The sequence below is a fragment of the Protopterus annectens genome, chromosome 13.part0 (assembly GCF_019279795.1).
Source record: "Protopterus annectens isolate FY-2018-M chromosome 13.part0, PAN1.0, whole genome shotgun sequence".
Classification (NCBI taxonomy): Eukaryota; Metazoa; Chordata; order Ceratodontiformes; family Protopteridae; genus Protopterus; species Protopterus annectens.
In genome coordinates this window covers 270,581,932-270,604,346 of record NC_056747.1, presented here as the reverse complement: position 1 = coordinate 270,604,346, position 22,415 = coordinate 270,581,932, and positions in this window count along the sequence as shown.

Here is a 22,415-nt window from a genome sequence, read left to right as displayed (position 1 = left end):
TCATTCTTCCCACTCCTCTTGATCCTCTAGGTTATGGGATCATGATGTGGAGAGAGTAGTAATTAGGCTGCTTAAGTCACAGGCACTGGCAAAAATTCTGCCCAACCCACCTCAACAGGTATCAGCTCCAACTGCCTCTATTTCTGTTCCTCCTCCGACTACATTTAGCTCGAAGCCGGAGACCATGGATCCGCAGGTAGTAGAACCGTCAGCGTCGATCATCATCTCTCCTTCAGTTTTGACATCGGCTCCAATTACCTTGATTGTACCATCTATCGAGGGATCTGGGAGCTGAGGCTCTCTCGTCGGCTCCGAGGGGGGGAGTGGCATTGGACCCTTGTCCGACCCCATTCTCCCCCTCGGAGCTTTGGAGCAGGTGAGCTCGGCTCCAACATCGGCCTTGGAGCCATCACCCTCGATCTGGAGAAAGACTCCTGTTTCTTCTGAGCTGGAGCTTTCTCTGCCTAGAGGTCGGGATGCCTTCGAGGTCATGCAGAGTGTGCTTTCCCCTGAAACAGCTCTACTGCCAGCTCTGTCGTCTCCTCCCCCCGTGGTGTTTGTTCCAACCTCTACTCCTCCTCCAGACCCCAGGTGTAGGGAACCTATGCTCCAGGACTCCCCATTGGGTGATTCCTCTTCTTCCAAAGCCTCCCCTGATCACTCGGAGGAGCCTCTCCGGAAGAAGAAGTGCAAGAGGAAGCACATAGACTCCCTTGAGTCTGTCACTTCAGATACAGACATGGAAGAATCGGAAGGGTCCCCAAGGTCTCCCTCTGAAGATGTTTCCTTTTCGGACATCCTTGAAATGCTTAGACAGAGGAGGGACTGGACTTCCCTAGCCCCTACCAAGAATGAGTCTGTATACCTGGACGCATTCGGTTCCTGACCTTCCACCTCCTGGGTATCTCCTCCTTTCGATCCACTCATGTCTGTAGTGGCTCAAAAGGCTTGATCAGCACCAGATTCTGTGGAACCTACTCTGAGGAGACCAAACAAATTAATTACAGTCCCCCAGGACAAGCAATTCCTCCCCACAGGTGTGCCCGTTGATGCCATGGTGGTAGCAGCAGCCACCAAGAAAGAGTTAGCAGAAAGATCTTCATCTGTTCATCCTCCGAACAAAGAGTCTCGGACAATGGACAGATATGGAAAGTGAATGTTTGCTTCAGCGACCTTTTCAATGAGGTCCCTGAATTATCTATGCTATTTTACACATCTTCAAAGGGGTCTCCTGAAAGAGCTTGGAGATACCCTTCAATATCCTACAGCTGAGGGAGCACCAGCCAAAGTAGCTTCTCAGCTTGCGACTCTTTATTCCATAGTCAATTCCTCTGTGAGGCTGATTTCCTATGCAGCCGATGGAGCGAGCATCACTGCAGGGACAGGTGTGGCTCTCAGGAGACATGCTTGGATGCAGCTGTGTCAGTTTGCAGAACCCTGTTGAGCATCCTTCACCAATACTTCCTTTGATGGCTCCTTTCTCTTTGGGTCTCAGGTGAAAGACACATTGACCAGGTGTGAGCAGGAAGGCAAGACTCTCTCTGCCATGGGAGTCCGTTTTTCTACTCCTTCCAGACCTTATCCCAAGGGTCAGAAGAGTGGAAAGATGTGGTTTTGAAAATCCCAGGGACCCTTTCCTGACACACGTGATGATTTTTTTCCCCCAGGGGCAGACGGGGAGACAACAATAACAGACGCCGCCCTCATGGCAGAGGGGGACTGCAAAACCAGGGTGACAGGGAAACCTTCTCTGCCAAACCCTTCCAGCATCCCTGAAGGGTTGCCCGACTGCTCACCTCTGGAGGCAGTCAGGGGAAGACGTTCGCTGTACCCAAAAGCCTGAAAAAATATAACAAGAGACAGATGGGAATTATCCATCATATCAGGAGGTTACAAAATTCCCTTCCATCAATCCCCCATAGAATCAAAAAAGCCCATCCCAGATGTCCCACCCAATCTAAGGGATCAAGCAGTCACAGAAGTTTCAAGACTGCTAGAAAAAAGAGACATTCAAGAAGTCCCCGCAGACCAACTAGGATCCGGAACTTACTCAAGATTCTTTTTAGTACCAAAAAAGACAGGGGACTGGAGACTAATACTGGATCTCAGTAGATTGAACAAATCTGTACAAAAAGAAAAGTTCCAGATGGTGACACTGCAGTCCATTTTCCCTTTTCTGGGTCAGGACAGTTGGATGTGCTCGATAGATCTTCAGGACGCGTACTACCATATCAAGATGGACAGAAGCTCCAGGAGATTTCTTCACTTCCGGGTAGGGGTCAGTCATTACCAGTTCAGAGCTCTGCCCTTTGGTCTCACCTCAGCCCCCAGAGTGTTCACCAAGTGTATGGCAGTAGTCACGGCTCACCTGAGGCGTCACGGATTCCAGGTGTTTCCCTATCTAGACAACTGGCTCCTGACTGCTACCACCAGGCATCAACTCTTAGATGCACGGGATTATACAATCACATCATGCACTCAACTAGGCATTACAGTAAATTTCAAAGAATCTGCTTTGTTGCCCTCTCAGTCTATCACATACATAGGAGCAGAATTAAATACAAAAGAAATGTTTGCAAGATTACCACAGGAAAGAGTTTCCACTATTCGTCAACAAGTGTTAATTCTAAAGCAGAGCAAAAGGTTTCAAGTCAGACATATCCTCCAAGCTCTAGGCTCCATGGCAGCTGCCATTCTTCTTGTCCCATTAGCGCATTTCCACATGAGAATCCTTTTGTGGCTTCTTTTCACGCAGTGGTCTTTCCAGGAACTACCCATGTCTCACATGATCCTGATCACAGAAACATGCAAAAGGCACCTTTCTTGGTGGATGATCTCCCCACTAGTAATTCAGGGCAGACCTTTCATACATCCCCCTCCGGTAGCCACAGTGACCACGGACGCCTCCCTGATAGGAAGGGGGGGAATTATCTAGGCAGGACAGTCCAAGACACTTGGCAACCTCACAAGTACCATCTGCATATCAGTGTCCTAGAAATGAGAGCAGTTCTCTTAGCGTTGCAAGCCCTTCAAGACTCTCTTCCTTCTAGGACCATTGCAATCTAAACGGACAACATGGTAGTGGTGTGGTACATCAACAAACAGGGCGGGACCAGGTCTTACCCCTTGTGTCGAGAAGCACTCAGACTGTGGCAATGGGCGATTTCCTCCCAACGTTTTCTGATGGCAATGCACATCCCTGGGAAATCCAACGTTATAGCAGACAGGCCCAGCAGAGCTATTCTCATGCCTCACGAGTGGTCTCTGAATCAGGAAGTTGCAGATCTTATCTTCCGCAAATGGGGGACAGCCTTGCTGCGACCTATTTGCCATTCCTCTCAACAACAAATGCAGCAGCTACTTCTCCCTACTTCCTCTTCCAGGTCATATACCCAGAGATGCACTAGTCCACGGCTGGCCTCAGGGACTCCTTTAAGCTTTTCCCCCTTTTCCCTTAATTCCAAGACTCATACAGAAAGCAAAATCGTTGGGTTGCAAAATGATCCTCATTGCCCCATATTGGCCATGACAAATATGGTTCCCGTTCCTGCACCTCCACCTTCTGGATCAACCGTGGATTCTGGACCCAGTTCCAGATCTTCTGATTCACCAATCAGGCGGGTTGCAGCAATCCCTTCAAACTCTCCAGCTCACAGCTTGGTTACTCCACTTCCAACCTTAGACAAGCTTTCCAATATCTCCCCAGCAGTCCGTGATATTATTGTTTCCTCATATAAGTCTACTACGAGGAAAACGTATGCTAGTAAATGGAAACGGTTTTCTTACTGGGCACAATCAAGAAATTTGGATCCTTTCTCAGCCCCAGTCCATGAAATTCTTGAATTTCTAGCACAACTTTTTCAGTCCGGTGCGGCTTCTGCTACCATTAGAGTACAACTAGCTGCCATTTCTAATAGTTCAATTCTAGCATAATGTCTCATAAGCTCTGCAAGGCCTTTATGAAAGGAACATCTCTTCTTAGACCCCCAGTTAGAGATCCTCCCCCTCCTTGGGATCTCAATTTAGTTTTAGCCTCCTTAATTTTGCCTCCCTTTGAACTGGCAGCATCATGCTTTTTAAAATTTCTTTCTTGGAAGACACTTTTTCTGGTTGCACTGCTATCACTTCAGCTAGACGTGTCTCAGAACTTCAAGCACTATGTGTTCGTCCTCCTTACCTGGTGTTTCACAAGGACATTGTTTCTCTGAGGACCAATCCATCCTTTATTCCTAAAGTCTGCTCAGAGAACAATTTTAAATCAATCCATAGATCTCCCAGTTTTCTTTCCTAATCACAGCAACAAGGCAGAATGCAAGCTCCATCAATTGGATGTACACAGACAATTGCATTTTTATCTCCATAGAACTAAGGAACTAAGAAAGTCAGACCAGTTATTTCTTTCCTATGCTTTCAACAAACAAGGTCTTCCAGTTTCTAAAGTGACCTTATCCAGATGGTTATCTGATACTATTGCTTTTATTTATCAGTTACGAAATAAATAGCTACCAGCTAAACCAAAAGGTCATTCCACTAGAGCATTAGCCACCTCTTTAGCTTTTCAGTCTAGCTTGCCCATAGACCCAAACTGTGCAGCTGCCACTTGGGCAAACCTCCACACTTTTATCTCGCATTACAAGGTAGATATGGTCTCCCGGAGCAGAGCTTCCTTTGGTTCTACCATTCTGAAGAGTTTGTTCCAATGAGCCACCTGGGATTTTAGGTGCTAGGGACGCTGTCCCAAACAGCAAGAATGAAGACGAGATGGACAACTTAACATAAAGAAGCTATGTACGTACCATAACGTTCCATGTTAGTTGTCTTCATCTTGCCTTCCTTCTTGCATCCCTCCCTCCTTCCCCCTTCCTAGAGGATTGTGAGGAGTTCCCTTTTGTTTTCACTGGCTGAGCATCTTTTATTACTTCACATGCCAGGTAATTTATAACTCTTTCCTTGTTTAGGTGTATTGGACAACCTGTTTTTAGGAACTGGTTACTCTACTTATGTCTAGTGTGTGCTATCACAAACGAGATCTGGGTAGCTGACGCTGGGCATGCTGGGATAAGGGGTAGCCTTGAGCCAGTAAACAGCCCTCGAGCTATAGAAGATGGCCGAGTTGGAGCCGAGGATCGGCTCCGAACCCAAACAGCAAGAAGGAAGGCGAGATGAAGACAACTAACATGGAACGTTATGGTAGGTGCATAACTTCTTTTTCCCAGCTACCTCTTTCTTCCCCTCACACCTATAACATATAACATTTACCTGCGGAAAAATTCTTTGGAGTCTCCTTGAGTATAAACATACCTATGCAAACACTTGCAAACAAAAATCCTAAACCTTCTTGCATTCCTGGGGAGCCATACATATGTCCTGCAATTGTTCCCTTGTAAATTGCTTAGCCAATCTCTGTTTCCAATCTTATCTAACCTCCTCTGATTTTTATAGTTATTATGCAGTATTTTATATTCCCTACTAACTACCTCTTTTTAACAGTAGCTTCTGTTCTAGATTCAACTAAAATATCTACCAGAACAGATCTTTTGTGTAGGATTCTCCTATCCCTATCCCTTTTTCTTTGCCTATAACTCTGATATCAGTCCCTGATAGGGAAGGCGGTCTCTAGCCTGCAGTCCAAATCTCTTCTTGGTCTCATCCCATTCTATTACTATTCATTCTCTAGTCATTTGTTCTCAATACCATGGTTCCTTTGCCAGTTTTCTCCAGTAAATTCTAGCCCTCTTTTGCCTATTTTCTGTACCCCTACTTACCCTCATTCCTCTCAGCAAAATCTCCTTTCTCTGTTGTCATGTTGGCTTACTTCTTAGAATATTTTCTCCTACTTTATGAATATAATATTCTGTATGGCTGCTATTTCTCCTTAAGGATCTGAATTCAAAGTCCAACTTTTTTGCTTATTTCTTGCCCCCCCCTTCATTGTCATCTCTTTCCACTTTAAATTATAACTTTCTGTTTGTGTTATGTATATTAGCCTTAACTGCATAGCATGAGCCTTAACTGTGTAGCTCTAAAATATCCCTTCAAGTCAGATAATCCTAAACCACATTGTCCTTTTGGAAGGATCAACTTATCTCACTTAACCCTTGCCCTCTTCCCCTTCCAGATAAATTCCTTCAACTCTTTATTAATTATTGTCCACAATTTCTCCTCTGGTTGACAAAAGTATGCCTGACCTGTATATAAATCTACAGGGACTAAAAGTATTTTCACTTTTTGAATTTTACTGTCTATATCCATAAACAAGAGCTTACAGTTTATCATTTTTTGTATTATCTTTTTAGTGTCTTCCCACATATCTTTAGCTGCCATAAGAGAATTATTCTTAATTTATACTCCTAAATACCTATCCTTAGCTGCTGCCATAAGAAAAGTCTTTTAAATCTATACTCCTAAATACTTCATCTTATCATGTCCCCTAAAATATGGGTATTGCTGAACCAGTTTGTGTGTGGGTACATCATTTACAGCTATAGCCTTCATTTTATTTTCATTAATTTCATATCCCAACTGACTCAAATTTTCCCACAACACTGAGATATCCTTTTCTGGATTTATCAGGTACAAAAACAGTATCATCTGCAAATAAAGCCAACTTTTCTTGATTACCAAACCAATTATATCCCTGAATTTCCGAGTCCCTTATTTTTTTGCCAATAGCTCTAAGTATATAGCAAATAATAAATGAGAAAGAGGACACCCCTGCCTGGTTCCTCTGTTCAGACAAAACTTATCAGAGAGAAACCTTCCCATGTTATTCTTGCCTCTGGTCCTTCATATATCCTCCTAACTAACCTTGCTATTGCATCAGGAGAATGCAAATGCTTCCTTTGCTCTACTCATAAAATCCCAGGTTACTCTGCTGAATGCTTTCTCTTCATCAAGATTCACCAGAAACAGCAGTGTTATCTTACATTCTGCTTCCCTCTGGATCATCATTGTTCTGTTAATGTTGTCAAATATTTGTTCCCCCTCTACAAAATCACATTGATCCATATCTATCAATTTTGGCAACAGGTTTGATGCTCTTTTAGCTAGTATAAACATCAAAACCGTTCTGTATGAAGCAGGGTCTGATGGACCTTTACCTACAGCTTTCTTCCAAGATGTTGGTGCTTCCCCTCTTTTTTAAAATATTGTTAAACTCTTTAATATTTTATCACTTTCTTCCTTCCTAACTTCTAAACTACCACAGGAATACCATCTATCCCTGGAAACTTTCTTGCAGATTGATTGTACATCAACATTCTTATCTCATCTTACCTTAACTGTTAATTGTTGAAACTCATCTACATCTAACTTTGGCATACTTAAATCTTCCATAAATATTTACATTTGTGCTCTTTCCTGATTTCCACATTTCTCTGCTTTATACAAGTTTTTATAAAAATTCTGTAATACTCTAATCTCTAGTTATTTTCATGTCTTCCATACCAAATATTTTCATAAATTTCTACAGAAATCTACCATCTTTTGTTATATTTTCTCTTCTAGTTCTCTCAGATACATCCTCACTGTTGCAAATCAAGTTCCAGTCCCCACCTGTAAGTAATAGTCCCCGCTGAAAGCTGATTATGTCTTCCCAAAAATTGTAAGCTCCATAACAGCAGTTTCTGGTGGACTATAAATATATGCAAGTGGAATTCTTCTCCCTTGCCAGTAGCCCTTACTATCACAAATCTACCACTGTTATCTTTTTACGTCTTCTATTACTATTGGAGCTCCTCTATCAATTAGTATAATTACTTCCCTTTTTCCTTTGTCCCTGATATTCTGTTGAATATCCATCTGAAATTCTTTCTTTATCAAATTCACATGCTTATTTCTTTCCGAATGTGTCTCCGACAGCATTCCTTTTTGCACTCTCCATTTCTTAATATAATTAAATACTCTTACCTTTTTGTTTATACCTGTAAGGCGATTTATATTCAAAATATTACAGATAGTGTAGCCATTATGAAAAGAAGTTATTGTTTCCACCTATTATACATGACAGTTGTTTTGAATGTGTATTTCCAACATTTATTTTACATACTCACACTAATGTTTGGCAGGTTGATCTTTTATTCAGTTGTTTCTCATCATTTCCATATGAACATATGCCATTTTTCAAGATGTTTTGTTTTAACAAAAGCCCTCAGAAAAAATAAATACATTTTCAGAATGTGAATTTAAAAAAAACATAATCTATTAACTTAGAACAAACACACAAAACTATGTACATGTTAAAAAAATGAAGTTTAGCCTTCCAGACATGAAAAATACCCGTGACTACATACTACACAAAACTGCTATAGTATATTACATGCAGTTTATGTCATGGAGTGTATTATAAAAATGCTATTAAGAACAGAAATTAGTTTCCTTACAGTTACTTTTTTCCCCTTTACTGTCCTTCTAAACATTAATGACATCAAGTAGGGTTATTTGCTTTACAGTCCACTCACAAGTTTAACAAAGCCAGCAAAAGTCCACTCTTTCTCAGCCTCTTTCTCTTGCAAAGCCATATTTCACATACAGTGAATATAAAAAGTGTACACACCTCTGTTAAAATGCCAGGTTTTTGTGATATAAAAAATGAGACCGCAATAAATCATTTAAAAACTGTTCCCACCTTTAATGTGACCTATAACCTGTACAAATCAATTGAAAAACAAATAAATCTGTTAGGGGAAAAATATAAAAAAATATGTACAATACGCTGGTTGCATAAGTGTGCACACCTTTAAACTAATACTTTGTTAAAGTACCTTTTGATTTAATTACAGCATTCAGTTTTCTTGGGTACACACCTGCCATCAATTAAAGAGACTCTGATTAGCCCCAAATAAAGTTCAGCTGTCATAGTAGGATTTTCCTGACATTTACTCAGTTGCCTGCTACAGCAAAAATTATAGTTCATAGAGAGCTTACAAAGCATCAACGGGATCTCATTGTTGAAAGGTATCAGTTAGGAGAAGGGTACAAAAAAATTTCCACAGCATTGGATATACCATAGAACACAGTGAAGATAGTCATCAAAAGTGGAGAAAATATGTGACAACTGTGACGTTGCAAAGAACTGGACGTCCCTCCAAAATTGATGAAAAGACAAGATGAAAACTGGTCAGGGAGGCTGCCAAGAAACCTACAGCATCACTGAAGGAGCTGCAGGAATTTCTGGCAAGTACTGGTTGTGTACTACATGTGACAACAATTTCCCGTATTCTCCACATGCCTGGACTATGGGGTAGAGTTGCAAAATGGAAGCCTTTTCTTACACAGAAAAACATCCAGGCCCAGCGAAAATTTGCAAAACAATACATCGTCTCCCAAAAGCATGTGGGAAAATGGGTTATGGTTTGATGAGACCAAGGTTGAACTTTTTGGCGACAATTCCAAACAGTACATTTGGCGCATAAACAACACTTTGCATCACATAAAGAACATGATCCCTATGGTGAAGCATCATGCTTTGGGGTTGCTTTTCTTCAGCTGAAACTGGGGCTTTAGTCAAGGTGGAGGGAATTATGAACAGTTCCAAATACCATTCACTTTTGGCCTAAACCCTTCAGGCATCTTCTAGAAAGCTGAAGATGAAGAGGAATTTCACCTTTCAACATGACAATGATCCCAAGCATACATCCGAATCATCAAAAAAATGCTTCACCAGAAGAAAATTAAAGTTTTGGAATTGCCCAGCCAGAGCCCAGACCTAAATACAATAGAAAATCTGTGGGATGACCTGAAGAGGGCTGTGCACAAGAGATGCCCTTGCAATCTGACAGATTTGGAGTTCTTTTGCAAGGAGGAGTGGGCAAATATTGTCAAGCCAAGATGTGCCCCATGCTGATAGACTCCTACCCAAGAAGACTGAATGTTGTAATTAAATCAAAAGGTGTTGCAACAAAGTATTGGCTTAAGGATGTGCACACACAACAAAGTATTAGTTTAAGAGTGTGTGCACTTATGCAACCAGCTTATTGTATGTTTTTTTTATATATTTCTTCCTCTAACAGATTTGTTTGTTTTTCAATTGAATTGTACAGATTATAGGTCACATTAAAGGTGGGAAAAGTTTTGAAATGATTTATTGTGGTCTCATTTGTTATATCACAAAAATCTGGCATTTTAACAGGGTATGTACACTTTTTATATCCACTTTTAAGTGGTTGATGCTTTATAATCTCTCATTTATTCACTAATTTTAGTGTTGCTAGCCTTCCTCCTGTTCATCTTCATCTCCCAACATCAGACTCTGGTTCAAGTCCAAGGTACCCACAGTTCCTTTGTTCTTGTTTGCTTCACTAAAATGTTTATTCTCCAGTCATCTGGTATATGCATTTCTCTTCATAGTGGAATGAGTACCCTCAGAAGTAATTTCTTCCCTAACTCACACAATACTTTGTGATTTTTTTGTAAGCCATGCTGTTTTCCCTAACTTTTTTTTTCTAAGTGCTGTTGTTTCTTCTTCTTCTTCTTCTTTAGTGATAGGCTGTGCCTGGGGCATTGCACCATCTTTACGTTTTCTTCATTCAGAAGCACAAGGAAGTACTCCTTTCATCTGCATTCATTTTCTGGACTGATGACATTTAATGCTGAATATTAGTTATTAAAATTGTTTTTTGATGTATAGGCTATAGCTTTTTGAAAAGTATGATTTTACATGAAAAGATAAATATGGGATATAACTGAGACATTAATTTTGGTTATATTTTACTTAATTTTTAGATACTGGGATCCACCTCTGTTATTATAAACTGTAAATGTTGGATTATTTTACCAGGTAATCTGGACCTCTGGCCAGGGTTCTAAGCCAAAACCTTCCATAGAGCCATACGTTCTATGTATAACCTAAGCCCGTAGGCATAGTGGTATATAAGCAGACATATTAGCATAGAACCTCATACTATCACATTGCCAGTAAGAACACAGGTCCTGCACTCATTTGTCTGTCCTACACATAGTCATTGGTACTGTTGGCCTCCACTTGTACAGATAAGTGCCCTGTTGGGGAATCTTCCTTGAGTTTCTTTCTAGTGTTGCTGTTTGGTACTTTATTAGATGTCAGCTAGGAGGGTAAGTGTGATTGTGGTCTGCATATTAAGTACAAGGATCTCCACTCCCAGTGCCTGTTTTGTTTAGGTGCAGAGCATGATTATGAGAATTGTGTGATTTGACAGTCATTTGTAACTATGAATGTGACTTTCTTCCCCTCAATAGATATTTGGAAACCCAGCACCTTAATCTCCAAGACCAGACTAACATGGCAGACCCTTCCAACCTGATGTTCTGCCTATACTAAAGAAGCATTTTAGAGGACTAGGCCTGCTATTATGCCTGCCCAATCCACTGAGACCTTGGAAACTCTGGTACACCAAATGCCTTTTCAGATGCCCACTGTTGCAACCCCGCCAGAGGCTGGAATGGCATCTGAGGTTTGCACATGCAAACTAACAGATATTGCCAACATTGGTGAGAAGGGGAACCCAGTATAATTATCTCTGAAGGACCATAGGGTATATCACAAATTTTAGTTGAGAGGAAATACCAGGCTCATTTTTAATTGTATGTAAGGGTCTTGGGAAAGCAGATGTCATGCCTAAAAAGAAGAAAACAGAAGACTAAAAATGTCCCCCTCCCCCAGATGTTGAAGTTAAAGGAGTGGATGGATTTTTCCCAGGGCCTGTTTAAGGCCATAATGGTATTCAGGCCACCATCTTTTGCATCATCGGCTCCTACCTACAATCCAGAAGAGACATTTAGAATCTTCTTTTCACGATGAGGATGCCGACTCATACTCTGAACACTGTTTGGCCTATTCTTCTCAGCTGCATTATCCAGGCCATGTGGCCTCTGATGATGAAGATTCTCTTTCCTTGGATTATCGTGTTGAAGAAGCTTCATTTGGGGAGACCTAATATGACGAAACACTTTGAATAAAAATCAAAACAGATTTCACATGTACAATAAAGATATCATAATCTTTTAGAGGTAAGCATTCCTGCTCCTGTTCCTGTCCTTCCTATCCTGGAGGTCATTCTTAATGCCTTTGCATCCATGTTCATTTCTTCTGGGTCTCAACCACCACTTTATAAAAGGCTTAATAAATCTTCAGATTCTTTATATAGAATCTAAAGTTTTTGTATAAGAATCCCTTGGCAGATCCTTTTGTGATTTCCCTGGCTACAGACAGGCCTTCTAAACTCCTACCTGCAGCTAATGCCCTTCTTCCACCCTAACATTCAGAGCTCTGACCTATCAGACTCAAATGGCTAAATATTTACTGTCTATCTTGGAGAAGTTAAATGAAACCTTGGCTTAAATGGAAGGACCAGCCAGTAGGCAAAAGACCATCTCTATGGTTGCTCAGGCTTCACAAGTGGTCAGACATAGCATCAAATGCAGCTATAACGTAGTGGAAACTAACTCCAGAGCAGCTGCCACAGACTCTGTTATGAGAAGGTATGCATGCTCACCTTCTCTGTAGAAAAGTGGCAGCTTATTACCATAGACAATTGGGTCTTCTCCATTATTTGACTGGGTTACAAAATGACATGGAAGGAAGTCCCCATATTCAAGGGAATCCATCCTCCACTTACAGTCAAATAAAGTTACTTTCTCCCATCATTCAGGCCTTGCTGAGCTATGAAGCTATAAAACCTGTGTCAGAACAGTATATGGGAAAATGGATCTATTTAAGACTTTCCTGGTTCCAAGAAAAGAAGGAGAATGGAGACCTATATTGGATCTCTCCACTCTCAAAACATTTCTCAAGGTGCCATAAATCAAAATGCTGTTCCTCCAAACTTTTCTGCCCTTCATTCTTCCACAAGCCTTTCTGGTGTCCTTGGATCTGAAGGACACATTCCAATTCACTCTTCCTTCAGGAAATTTCTGAGGTTGCCTGGTTTGCCTTTTGAATTATATACAACCCAAGGGTTTTCACAAAGTCTCTAGCTCCAGTCTTAGCTTCCTGTAGGACTCATGGAATTCAAATATTCCCTTACAAGGATGACCTGTTAATAAAGACATACTCTCCACAAACCCTTTTGCTTCATCTCAACTTCACTATGTCCCTACTCCAAAGTCTGGGTTGATAATCGTCTTCAAGAAATCCACTCTGAAACCAACCCGGGACTTAGACTTCTCAGGCTGCAGACTACAGTAGATACCAAACTCATGCATACCTTCCTTCCTCCAGAGAAGTTACAGAGTCTTTCAAGTTACTACCAGTCTCTTCTACCCCTTCAGACTTGCACTGCAAGATAAATCCTTGGGACATTGAGTTTCTTGGCTGAAATCATACCTATGGTCACCTTTGCCAGGCTCCATATGAGACCATTTCAATGGCCACTTAGGCTTCTCAAGTGGCCAGGCATAGCCACTCCTTATGAGAGAGATCCAATGGCACCTGAAATCCATTTGGTCTCAGCACTTCCATCTGGATCCTGAGATTACACTTCTTCCCTACTTAAAGAAATAAATTCAGTGGTGGATATCACATGTAAACCTCAACCTGCTCCTACCTTTCAAAATACAGACACCACAACATGAATTGCATACAGATGTTTAATACATTGCATGGAGGTCATGGATGTGCAACTGAGGGTTCAGGGCCACCAAATCTGAAGTCAAAGCAGACCAACCTGAAAGAGATGTGGCACTAATACAGGCCCTGCAGACCTTCACACACTCCTGGGCCCCAGGATTTCTCAGGATTTTCACATATGGTGCCACAGTCATGTGTTACATTAACAAGCAAGCTAGTTGTTATTGTGTGGGCTCAAGCAACAAAAGCAAACTTGTCCCTTAAAGCCATTTACATCCCCTCACAGGATAATGTCCGGGCAGATTTTCTGAGCAGATGAAGAGAAGACTCCTATGAATGGATGTTGAACAAGAAGGTCTTCTTAGACATATGTCCGCAAAAGGGGATCCCACAGATAGAGTTATTCGCCTCCATCCAAAACAACCAGTTGCTCTTTTCTGGTGTAGGATGCCATGTCCTTTCATTGGAAGGAAGGTTCCTCTATGGCTTCTCTCCACTTACTGTTCTCTCAAAGGTCTTATTAAAGATCTAGAGAAAGAGGGACAAACCAAACATTCTACAGGTGACTCCCTTTTGGCTAAGACAGCATTAGTTCCCCCTTCTGTACCACCTAGACAAGGGTCATCACCACAAGCTACTGCACAAAGTGGACTTGCTCACATAATATAAGGCTCACTTCTTCACCTCAACCAATCATCTGTTAGTCTGACATTATGGATTATAAGATTCTGATCCCTTTCATACCCCAATTTTCTGAGGAAATGTCTCAGATTCTCCAGGAAGCAAGTAAACCTACTTCCCATAAATCTTACATAGCTAAATGGAAACGATTTTCTATTTGGTGCCATACTCATAAACATGACCCTATACAAATGAGTGTTTTCATTTTACTGAAGGGTGTTCTCCACCTAAATCATCTTATGAAACATATTCCACCTCCCTGGGACTTTAAATTGGTTCTGGAAAAACTTACTCTTACACCTTTTGAACCAGCATTCTTTACCCCTCTCAGATTCTCTATTTGGAAAACCATCTTCCTAGTTGTTCTTAACATAGCTAGATGAGTCTCTGAGCTACAGGCCTTGGTGGCATCTCTACCCTTCCTTATCTTCCATAAGGACAGAGTATCTTTGAGGGTCAATCCCTCTTTTATGTCGGATGTGGTGAATGAGCTATCCCTCAACCAGACTATCAATTTCCCTATCTTCTTTTCTAAGCAACAAAATAGAGGAAAGAGAGAATTCTTCACTCACTGCATGTTGTTAAACAGCTCAGATTCTACTAGATAAGACAAAGTCTGTCTGCATGACTGATTAGTTGTTTGTCTCCTTACAAGAATCCAAGCTCAGCAGCCCTGTTTCAAAGCCAGCTATTGCTAACTGGATTTCTAAATCCATATCCTTTTGTTACACTCACCATGACAAGTCTTTACCTTCACCTGTGAAGGCACATTTTACCAGAACAATGGCTTCTTGTGTGGCTTTTAACAAAGATGTAGACTCATGGGCTATCCTAGAAGCAGTTTCTTGGTCCACAGTGCATACCTTTACCAAGCATTACTATGTGGATGATTTTTTCAAATTCGGCCCTGCCTTTGCCAGGTCAGTCTTCTCTGGACTACTTGACAGCTGTCATCCAACAGTTTGGAATAAAAAGTTTGAAAATATGATTGCTTTAACATGCACATCAGATGGATAATGTTAGAGAAGGCAGTTCTAAATATTTGGCTGTGGACAATATAACCTGTATAAGAGGGGGTGATAAACTGTTAATGTTGAATCAATTAGAAACAAAACTTAATTTTGAAGTATAATTTTTTAAACCCTAGGTGTTTAACCACAGTCATCGATTGGCGACGTTTCATCTAATTTAATGAGTGTGTTTTCAGTTTGATGTATTAGACAATTAATATAATGGTATAAAGTATTATTTGTGGTAGTGGATGAGTTTGAACCCTAATAATGTAGTAAGCTGAGACACTAGGGTGAATGAAGGTGTTTTGTCCTTCTCATTTTGTGTTTGTGCTTGAGGGTGTGTGGGTGTGTCATGTTTAAGTATAGTTTTTGGAATGCCAGTCATTCCCTGAAGTTTTGCTTTTAGCTGATAACAGGACAAGCCTTAAACCAGATATTGAAGGAGAAGTGACCCAAGCTTGAAGGATTTTTTTTCTTTTTTTCCTTTGAATAGGATTAAGCAATGTGATGGGCATATTTTCTCTGTTTGTTAAAAGATGTTTTAAGTAGTATGGTATAGAAAACACTGTGGAGATATATAAATATTATAACAAACAGTATTGTTATAATGATGGGAAAAATGAAATTAAGAGGGATAAAAAGTAAATATTTGCTTGTTGTAATAAATTTCTGAGAAATGAAATGGAGTGCAGAGAAAAGGGAGGTATCCAGCTTAAATACAAAATGTAAAGTCATTATGAAGTTAATTAAAATGGTTAGATATGAGGCCTAAAAATTAAAAATGAATTCATAGATGACATCATGTCCGACATTTTTTTCAGAACTGTGCCTTAACAATATTTTGTAAAGCTTTTTGAAATGATTAAACAGTTATAAAAAGATAAACACTACCTGAAACAGGAATGTATGTATATGAAAATGATAAAACGTGAATAATAATGGAAAAGAAAATATAATTTCTATATTTGAATACATTTTTGGATGATAATTTGTTTCCTCTGAAGCAATAGAATTGCTTAAAAGTAGAAGAAAAGAGCCCTACTTTATCAACTGTGCAATACTTGGCCCACTTGGGAATCCACCTAAAACCTTTTCTTTTGACTTTCTTCAAAACCCTTAAGAATAGGGTAAGTACAGCTGTCCATATCACCAGATCAACTTACTGCAGGTAACAACTACAAACCACTCTACGTTACTAAAGCTCTACTGATCTGAAATCAGAAAGCTTCTAAAACAGTGCAAATTTTTTTCTGCTAGTGTTTGAGACAGAGACAGTAACTAATTTTCTTCACTTAGATTACATGAAGTATTTAAGGACTATTATACCATGACCCCCTATTAATATTCCAAAACGTGCACGCTGATTGGCCAGCGTGCACGTTGTAAATCGACTTATACTAATGGAAAAAGGTCCGGTCACCCAGACTTTTTCCATTAGTATAAGTCTTTTTTTAAAACACTGTCTCGCTATGTTAAAAGAGTTTAACATAGTGACACAGGTTTAAAAAAAACAACGGAGATCTCCGTTGCTTTTTTTAAAGCTGTCTCGCTATGTTAAACTCCTTTAACATAGCGACACAGTGTGTAAAAAGCAACGGAGATCTTGCTTTCTCCGTTGCTTTTTTTTTAAACCTGTCTCGCTATGTTAAATGGGTTTAACATAGCGAGACAGCTTTAAGATAAGCAATGGAGATCTGTTTAACCAGGGTTGTCTTTGTTTGGTCCCTCGGGCTTTGCCCTCGGGACCAAACCACGCCAACCATGGTTAAATCCCGCATTACCCACATCCTGGCGTGGGTTATTTCTATATTCTATGCAGTCTGACACTACAAGTCAACTTAGTAACTTCTCCCTACAAGGCTTTCTACCACATGAGCATACCACCCACCATTTAACCTTAACTATCTGTCAGGTAGCAAACCATACCTGCTGCATAATAAAATACCAAACAAACCTTCCTTTTCGGCCTTCCAGCCTACTAGATTAATCAAGAAAGAAGCTGGATATATTACTCTCCCACTAACTTGCATATATAGTCACAAAAGAATGCAGCTTCCGATTTCCTTATTTTTGTTATGTCACTTCATTATTCTTGGGATGGCAAAGTATGCAGCTGCTGTTGCCCCTCTGCTTAGGACTAGTTCAAGGATATTACAACTTGTGGTTAGCAATCTTAACTTCTACATGATTGCAACCTAATAGATAGGCTTCTATTGTTTCTCTGTCCGTCTTTATCATAGATGTTGGTAATTCCCAATTAATTGCTGGAATATTAGGTCCTCCATGAGTGCAATTCCTTTCTTCCTCTCTTTGCATCCATTAATCTTCAGTTGAAACTGTTATCATTTATTTTACCTACATCTGGTGATCTCTATACCTTAGTCTGTCCGTCACAGACTCCTTAATCTCCTTTCCTTATTCATAATGATAGTAATGTACACATTTAACATAGAATACAAGCTGAACTGTTTTCTGCTGTTTTTCAAAGATGTACTCAAAGGTGTCAGTAGTTTTTAAAACTTGGTCCAAACATCATCAGTTTTGATTTGCTTTGGTTACCTCTGTGAGGTGTTTTGTATGGCTACTATTTAATGAGATTGTCTGTTCTTACTGTGCAAATAGGTGCAGGTTTCAAACAGGGCTTTATTTCCTAGCCCAGCTGGTCTCTAGCTAATTATTAGTTCACTGAAGCACTTATTGTAGTATAAGAATGTGTATCGTTCATTGCAAGAAATGAAAAATAAAAAAATGGATTTAATTAATATAACAGGGAAAGGGATATTAAGTGATACTGAGATTTTAATTGTTTTGCTTTAGTTGTTAGATTTTAAGTGTCAATTGATGCTCTTCTCCAAGGATGAGGAGAACATCATAATTAAATGGAAGCAATACAGTGTTAAAAATACTCTAAATATGCACAGTGTTCAAAAGTCATGCCTCTGACTTCCCTTGGTGAGACTACTAGACATCATCTTGCAAAGGCACACAGTGATGCATTCGTTGCTCAGTTGATAACTGCGTGACATCTTCAGGAACATTCAAATTACTGAGGTTATTATGCAGTGGGGGGCCTATGCTGATGTTAATGTACTTGCTGGTAGAAGGGCTCTTTTGCATTGATGAAGAGCTGCTGAGATTAGCAGGGGACTTGACTTATGAATGAGGCAGACCTTACAAAGCTGCTTGCAGTTGTTTGATTAGTTCGTATTTCATCAATGAGACTGGTCTGCAAAATGGCAGCTCAGAGCTGGTAACTTAAGAGGCTGCTTGATGACCTATTAAAATTTCAACTCCACTTATGCTGTGCTGTATTTAAATGTTATTCTCCCAATAGGATGGCAGACATTGACAGCTGGAATGCTATTAGACTTTCCAGTCTCTGAAATCAAACTTTTTAGTCTTATTTTTATGTATTGTGTGGTATTACTTTTTACTTTAACAGAGGTTTTATGCATAGCAAGCTTTCAATGAACTTTAGTTTTAATCATTTTGTGTTTGTATGTGCATGTGTGTACAAGTAGACACACACACGCACACACACACGCACACACACACGCACACACACACACACACACACACACACACACACACACACACACACACACACTGTGTGTGCAAATTACTGTTTTAGATATGTTCATAATTTGTACAGGTTATCTTGCATGCAGAAAGCAAACATAGACAATAAAAGTATCTGAGGTGTGTCCAAGTAAATTTTTATTGTATCAAGATTCTGAAGTGACACCTGATTTTTTATGGCACTCTGGGCATATAACGGTCATCTGTTTGCACACTACCTTTTGCACCTTGCAGTAGTTTATGATCTGAAAATGCAATAGGATTTGAATGTTTTGGAGAGAGACTTTAATTTTACAGAAAAATATGCTGCAGTAACTAATCAACAGAATGTTGAAGAGGGTTTGTCACACTGTGGCAGATGAAAAGAAGCCCTTTATAAGATGTGCTTCAATACTTCTGTAAAAGAAACTGAGCTTTATGAAGCAGACACAGAGAAAATAAAAAAAACTAAACGTGGAAATGCTTGCATCCAACTGCAGTGCTTTGGATTTTTTCTGTTTGTAAAAGAAACAAAAGACCTGTAAAGAGTGAAAAGGAGCAGAAAGAAGAAAGTAAAATGAAGCAAAGTGAAAATGTCAAGAAGGCATTTCTTTCATTTTTTTCTTGACTTTCTGTTTCAGGTTATGCTGTATCAAGGTGTTATGTTTCAGGTGAGATTGTAAACTTTAAGCACCCTTTATATTTAATGACAAGATCATGCTCATTGAAAAGAAAGTAAATGGGAGGCTGTTTAGAGAGGGAGCCGTTATACAAAGTGACTACAAAATCTACTGCCTGTACTGTCCCAGATGAAAAATTATTGAGAAGTAAACTGTCATAAAATTAAATTATCACGTGGCTAAAGAAGGATAGATTCTAAGTTGATTCTCTGACCTGTATTTACTTAAGAAAACAAGTTTAAACTTTAAAATGGAAATAATGACACCACAGAAATTATAACTATAATCTGGTATCAAGATTTTTCATTTGATGCATATTTAGGCTCCATTTAGTCTGCACAGCCCACTGGGAAGAGGACGGCAAATGGGAAATGCATGGAAAAGAGAGGATGCATGAGGATTTATTCTCAACATGCTGTCACAGTATATCTTCTGAAACTGTTTATTAAAAGAGCCAACATCGTTCAACTAAAATCTTGTTGATGTCACTGAATATTAAACTTAATCTACTGATTTTTAAATTAAATAGGTAAAGAAGGGGGCATTAAAGAATATGACTGAATGTCCTTGTATATATATATATATATATATATATATATATATATATATATATATATATATATAAAATTGCTAAAAGTTCTGTACATAGCACGCCACTAGGCACATGAGCACAGGACTGCTAGGCACCTGACATATGTTACCTCTCACATGGAACATTTGTAGTCTGTACCTTGTTTCCTGTGCAGGACAGTTGGTATCCAGCCGTGGTGAAATGCTGTTGTACTAAGCACACCATGGACAGACTAAGAGGTGTCATGGTACATTGCTGAAAAGGTATAGGGTGCACACCAGGTCATTGCTGCGTACACCTTCTCTGAAATAATATTTAAAAGTGCATTAGTGCAGGGCAGGCAGCTGTGAGGTACCAGATGCTGCTGGGAATGCAAATAATGTCCATAGTGTTAGGGTACTGGACAAGGTGTGCCCCCTGTAAGTGTGTTATAGGAATCGCATATCATCTGCAGTCCCTTACACTGCCAGTGATGTGACTGCAAGCCCTGCTATTGGTAGTACTGTGATATACAGTGGCATTATGAGCATATCATCCAGGCACAAATGCATAGAAATGTGCATACACATGCATGTGCATGGGTGCAGTCATCCATTCACAAATACATGATACACATGCACACACACACACACACACACACACACACACACACACACACACACACACACACACTCACTCACACCCCTCAGAGTATGTATATACATGTGTCTTCTCTTACTTGTTGATCTCCATGAAGAGTGAAACATGAAATGTGGACAGATATTTTTTTCTGATGTATGCTGTGGCGAGACGGATGCAGCTTAATAATTTATACTATGTTAACTTCATTATGTATTCCAGAGTAATGGACTGGATTAGGATAGTAATGATAATAAAGACTATGACCCCGAGGGTAAGACCATGCTATGAGTTTAAACATCATATAGAAGTGTGGATAGACTGCAAACCAGTGACTTATTTTGTCTTTGTATTCCATGGTTACATCATTGGGCTGTGATGTTATAGATCCCTGTTGCCCTTAACTGCCTGATCTATGGAGCTTATGGCATGTGCTCTACCTGTATTGCAGATGTGTAACTGCTGTAAACCAAGCCAGTGTTAGCAAGCTTTTTGATTTATGTGACTGGACATTGCTTGTACTGAGTGGGTACACATACATGCCATTGTACTAGGCATATCATGGATAGACTTAGAAGTCTGCATGTGTAATAGTGGTGTCAACATGTGTGTCTTTGTCAGGAATATGCAACATTTGTATATCCATGTGCTGTTGTATATGGAGGAAGTGCTGTGGTTACGTTGCTGAAAACTTTAGCGCAGTTATCAGTGGTTCACTTTTGCCGCCTGGGTAGTACTTTCTGTCTGGTTAGTTGTTATTACGTTCTCTACACTAGTATAGTGACTGCTTTAAGCTCTGGTGCTAGGTTTGCCTGTAACTGGATCATGTAAGCAATGTTATGTGTACTTCAGCCAAAGTGAATTATGATCATGTACCTGTTATACAAACTGCTGAATTGTCATTGGGAAATGTTTTTTTTCTTTTTTTGACTTTTTTATGATCTCTGGATCTGTGCAGTGAGTATAGTATTTGTGAATCTTACCCTCTTTTCATAATAGAATAATATCCACCTTCTCCTATATCTGACATCAAGGAATACTTACCTCATCACCACTTCTGCACCATCCCTACATCTTTTCAATCTCATTTATCTCCTGTTGTGTTCATTTTAACTCTTCTTGCTGCATATAGTTATCTACCCCAAATTCACTACACTTCTTGTATTACCAACTTTCTATTACCCTTGGCAAAACTTTCTACAAATAACACGTCAGTTAACAGTAATCTCAATGTTTCTAATTTGCCATACTGTAAACATTGTAAATGTTGTACTTCATGTATCAAGCACCGAAATTATGTCATATGGAGCTTTTCTTCCTGAGCCTTGGCTGAAAATGGATCTGAGAGTCCAGTCAGAATTTTTTGGTAAACAAAAGACAATAAATAAATAAATAAATAAACAATAGAATGTGAATTTGGAAAGAACCGTGTTGCAACCACCATAAGCAGATCTCCACATTCATCTTAATAATATAAAATCATTGAGAGATGTGCACACCACTCAAACTCTTACAGCAAGAATTCTGGACAAAACTAAAATTAATGGAGAGGTAAAAGGCCCAAAATCAGGGACATATTTTAAGCTTTGCTCTTATAAACTTAGATGGTTACTAGAATAATAGGTTTTCCATTTGCATAAGGATATCAAATCTGAAACTCAAATGTCTTTTATTATATAGTGAAGTCAGTCCTCAATGATTTCACAAAAAAAATCACAAATGTTATGAGGATCAGACCAAAACTATGAGAA